Here is a 5,156-nt window from a genome sequence, read left to right as displayed (position 1 = left end):
CCCTTGTCAATTGGAGGTGTGGAAGGAAAGGGGGAATTAACTTACGTGCAGAGGAAACTTGGCTGATGGCTTTCCTAGATAAACTGAACCCCAAGTAAAAGTCCAGGACATCTTTCCCTCAGAGGGTTATGTGGGAAAGTGTGAATATTTGTCCAAACGTGGTGCTGAAAGCTGTGAGTAGCAAGCACATGTGGGAAAGGTGGGCTGAAATATGTTGGACAAATTGGACTTCGCAAGCTCTGCCTGCTAAGCTCTTCAGATGGTCTAATTGAACCTGACATGGCTTTACATCTGCGGCTTCCTCTCTGGCTCGGCCTCTATTTGTCTTCTCACTCATGTTATAGTCATTAGCCATGTTCGTCTCATTGTCCTGCTGTGCTGCTAAAACACACATCCACTTAATAAAGCCTTCATTGTGAGTGATACAGTAGCACCTCTATGATCGAAAATAAATTGTCTTTTTACTGGAGAGTGTGAAGCTCTGCTGGAAAGTGTGAAATCTCCACAAACACTTGTGGAATTATCTAAGCCAATTTAATGCCACAATGAAGAATTCATTTGTCTGTCATTATATTTTGAGTCTTATTACACTATGTCTTTGAGGCAGGCAAATGTAATTTTTGGAACTTTTCTTGCCAGTCAGACATCTAAACACCTAGTTGTTCTTTCTCTGGAGTATAAAAAGCAACGTTTTTACAGCCTGAGAATACACAAAAAAGTCATGGAGCTGCCACATCTTGTATGAAGAAAAGGCATGATTTATGGTGCAAGTAAATCATGATGTCAACAACACTGGTAGAAGGGAAACAGCATTTCAACAGGGGGCGCCACACTGTAAATCCACACTGAAGATACTGTACAGCACAGTAAAGTGAGGAAATGCTCACACAGAAGGCAGCTGGTTTATTCAAACACACACACACACACATTCAGACCCACACAAGGCATTAGGTGCCTGCTAAGAGTTAAAAACAAGTCACCTCTCTGACATTTACGCAGGGCTGCTGCTTCTTTTCAGATGCACTGTGGGATATGACAATACCCGCGGCAGGAGAGGCATTGAAAAGACTTCTGGGGAGACAGGAAGCCTCCACTAGCATGGTGCACCTGGACTACCTAAACAACCAGCACAAAAAGACCCACTTGATTGAGTGAATGTGGGAGGACAATGAGCACAATAAAATAAATGGAGTGGTGAAACAATGCCAAATGATGTCACCTGGCAGTCAACTGAACTGGACCCCTGCCACAGTGTTGGTTTGGTTGGCCTGTGCTGTCTGTTACACTTACTCTGTACCTTGTTTATGCTCCAATTTCCCCCTGTACTGAGTACCATTTTCCAGATCTAGATTTTCTCTTTTTCCCCCCACCCCACAGCTGAAAAGGCACAGTGAGTGAATAGGCTTTAATTCTTGCTGTTTGGATGGCTCACCGATGCAATTTTTCAAAACACACTTCACAGATACTACTGGTGCCATCAAAGACCCCCAGAGGAACATTAGCATAGAGGAGTGTTTATACTTTGCATTGATAGTCCATTTACTCTGGCAAACATCAAAGAGCAGAATATCAGCTTTGTTGAATGCCATTTACTGTGGCATGAGATGTTTTGATGAAACAAACTGTGTCTCCATCCCTCTTCTCCACTGAGAGAAAACTGTAGAGAAATTATATGGTCTGAGGCTACAAAACAACATAATCAAATAAATAAAAAAGGAAGTTGATCTTAACATCCTTGGCTGATAAGGATTCACTTTTGCCATGAGATAGAAAAAAAACTCGCATTGGAGAAAAGGCTTAAAATAACCTTTTCTGTGCACTAAACTGATGCTGTATAATGGACCTGACTACTTCGAGAGAACATCATTCACCGCCAACATTGACTAACATATGCCAATACCATACTAACATACTAATCCTCATGCAGCTGCTAATCACTGCAGCCACATTCTCAGCACTTCGCTGTTCCGCGTCCAGGTTGGCTGATTTGATGAGTATCAGATAGCCCGGACCTAAGCTTCCTGTGTTGCCTCTCCATTTGGTTCCCATTTAACCTGTCTCACAGCCAATAAAAGACCTAGTCAATTACAACAAACCGGGAACTTCATATGCAGGAAATAGGCCAATTACATTAAACCCATAGAGCTCCTGCAGCCAGCGAGGTAGGGGTTAAAAGGAAAAAAAGAGAAATATGTAAAGAGGCAGAGAGTCAAGCAGGAACGGCAGCAGTTTTGGGTTTCAATCTGCCGGTTAATCTTCAAACAGCAAGCTGGCAGTGTGCTGGTCACTGATAAAGGCCCTGGTCTGTCATCACACAGCCTCACCTCCAGTCACTCAGCCCTCCTGTCAGGACGTCATCTGGAATCTGGGAAACAGCTAAGGGCAAGGAGAGAAAGGCTAAAGAGAGACGACGGGTGGAGGGGAGAAGAGCTGCGTCTGTGTGTGTTTGCACGCATGTGTCTGCTCAGCTCTCTGTCTGCGCACGGTGGTGTTTATGTGCCTGTCTGTACATAAATGCGCAGTTTTCGCTCACACGTGTCTGTGGCGCGACCTCCTCCCCTTCCTCTCGCCTTCGCCGGCATGCACACACTCACACATTTACCTACATACCCACAGCTCGGGTCTGAGTCGTAAAATCAAACGCTGATTGTGTGATCATGGGTAATTGTGTGAGGAGAGGCCATAAAGTCTAAAAAGAGGGTGTATTAGTGTTTTGTGGCTGTGTTTTATGGGAAGGTGTGCTTTTACGTCTGGGGATGGCTGTGCTGAAAGGTGAGAAGGGGAGGTATCAAAGAGCTGACTTTGTTGTTTAAAGGCAGTCCCCCTGAGGTAGACTGCTGCTGAAAGACAATGTTTACTGCCTGCTGATTGACACTGTAAAGGCACCCAGACGGCACTGAAGAACTAATTGGATATGGCAGAAAGAGTCACCCGTCTTGATGTCTGTAAAACTTCATTATTAATTTTGACATAAGATGATTTGAGGTTCACACGTCTGATTTGGAGAACTTAATTCATTCGGCAAACATTATTTGAAACATGAATTCTGCCGACTGACTCCTCTAAAGATGCTTAATTTCTCCTTAATGCTTGTAAAATGGGGAGGAAAATTGCATGTTTTGGACTGGTATTGCTTTTCTGTCAACTGCGCTCTTATACTGATGTGATGTGCTTTTAATATATCAGGAATAAATTCATTCTCTATCACTGTTTGTGGTATTCTACAACACTGAATGTATTTCTGTAACTGGGAGCTATAGCACCACAGATTCTTTGACAGTGGTGCAAAAACACTCAACCCACATTGCTGATTTGTGTGTGAAGTGTGTGTGAGTAAAAATATAAAATGATTATTGCTTGCTCTAATTATTACATCTAATAATTATGTTTTTGTATCTTTCTCCCTATAATTTTCCTTTCACAAGCACCTGAATGGGTGCTTTTATGTCTGCTTATACATGTAGCCTATTTGCATTTTGCAAGATTAGCTGCTTATCCTTGCTCTGTGACCTCCAGCGTAAACATTAATTGTGTAATACTTTTTACAGATCAGGTGTGGGCTCTTCAAAAAACAGCGTAGCATGTACAAATGATTTATATACTCAAACCAAGGTTGCCCAGTGTGTGTTCTGTGTGTAACCTCTTGCTATACATACACAAATGGACCATTGGCAGGGGGTGGGATAAAGGCTGATTTACTGTAAAAGGTATTGAAGTGATGCCATGCTGCCACAGGAAGAATTGAGTGACCTAGAACTTTGAATATTGAGCAGTGTGCTCAATTCACAGAGTGTGGATGTATGTATACGTGTCAGTGTATACAAGTGTAGATTTATATGCATGTTTTGCTAGCTTTAAAGGCGTATTGGTGTGTGCGTAGGTGTATTAAAAAAATATGGAAAAGATGTTTTCATTCTCCAATGATTCTGATTCTGCTACTTACAATGTGTAAAGTTTGTGTTAGTTGTGTGTTTATATTTCTATAAACAGTATAGTGCCTCTGGATGGCATTTTCTCTTATAAATACACAGAAATATTATTGCAGATGCATGTGTGTTACATAAATTGTGGTTGTTTCTGGACTTCCTAAATCACAGACTGTGATCTGAAATAAGCTCCCAGACTACCCTGAAGCCTTGAATCCAGTTCCATGACAAACATTGGCGTAAGTAGACACGAACAGATCTCTTTTCATTTTGCTTGTGCTTCTCTGCCTGTAGCACAGACCCGCAGTTCACTTTCTGATTAGTTCACTTTACGGCCTTGCATTCAGACAATGTCCTGGGATGTCCTTTTTTCCTTCCTCCTTAAGCTCCTAGATCATTTCCAGGCCCTGCATCCAATAATATTTGGTCGAGCATACATACACGCTGGCATAGTGAGGTGAGTCAGTCAGTCAATCTTTCATTAGGCCTGAGGTGAACAGGGTCACACGCCACTCCTTCACAGCCCAAGACAAGCAGCACATCTGCTATGGGGTTGATGCTTGGAATGATAATGCCTCCTTCTCCTCTTATTTCAGTCTTTTTTCCTCTCTCTCTCTCTCTCTCTCTCTCTCTTCTGTCTGTCTCTCTGTCTGTCTCTCTCTCTCTCTCTCTCTCACCCTCCCCTGCTTTCTATCTGTCTGTGTCTCACACTGTCTATCTCCTCTCATCAGGAGGCTACCATGGAATAGGGCAGCAGCATTGTGTGGGAGGTGATTATGTGTGATCTGCCGACTCAGACTTGACCTTTTCCATGTTATCCCTCAGATTGAAACCAACACTTGTGGTCTCGCTTCCTCCCATGCTTCTGCTCTGTTCGTGTTACTCTGTTGCTGTTGCTTTAATGTTTCATACATATTTCTTAGAGAAGGGACTTCTGACCACACGCCTGCAGTAATTGACCCGTTCCAGTAGCATTCCATAGCAGGTTTGTGGTTTTCTGTGTGTGTCTGTGTGCACAATTTTAGCAACTGAGGATTATGATTACAGGTGTAGCCATTTGGAGTGGGCTATTAAATGAATAAATGGTTTTAAATAGTAGACGTAAGCAATGGAGAGCCAGTTGGTCTGAACATGGAAGGACTTTGTGAAAAGTATCTAGCTTTATAAATGTAACTTATTTTAATCAGTTACTAATACACTATTCAAATGACATTCAGCAACACAAGCAAG

This window comes from Dicentrarchus labrax, unplaced genomic scaffold (assembly GCF_905237075.1).
Source record: "Dicentrarchus labrax unplaced genomic scaffold, dlabrax2021, whole genome shotgun sequence".
Classification (NCBI taxonomy): Eukaryota; Metazoa; Chordata; class Actinopteri; family Moronidae; genus Dicentrarchus; species Dicentrarchus labrax.
The sequence above is the reverse complement of the archived record's forward strand: the minus strand, read 5'-3'. Positions refer to the sequence as shown.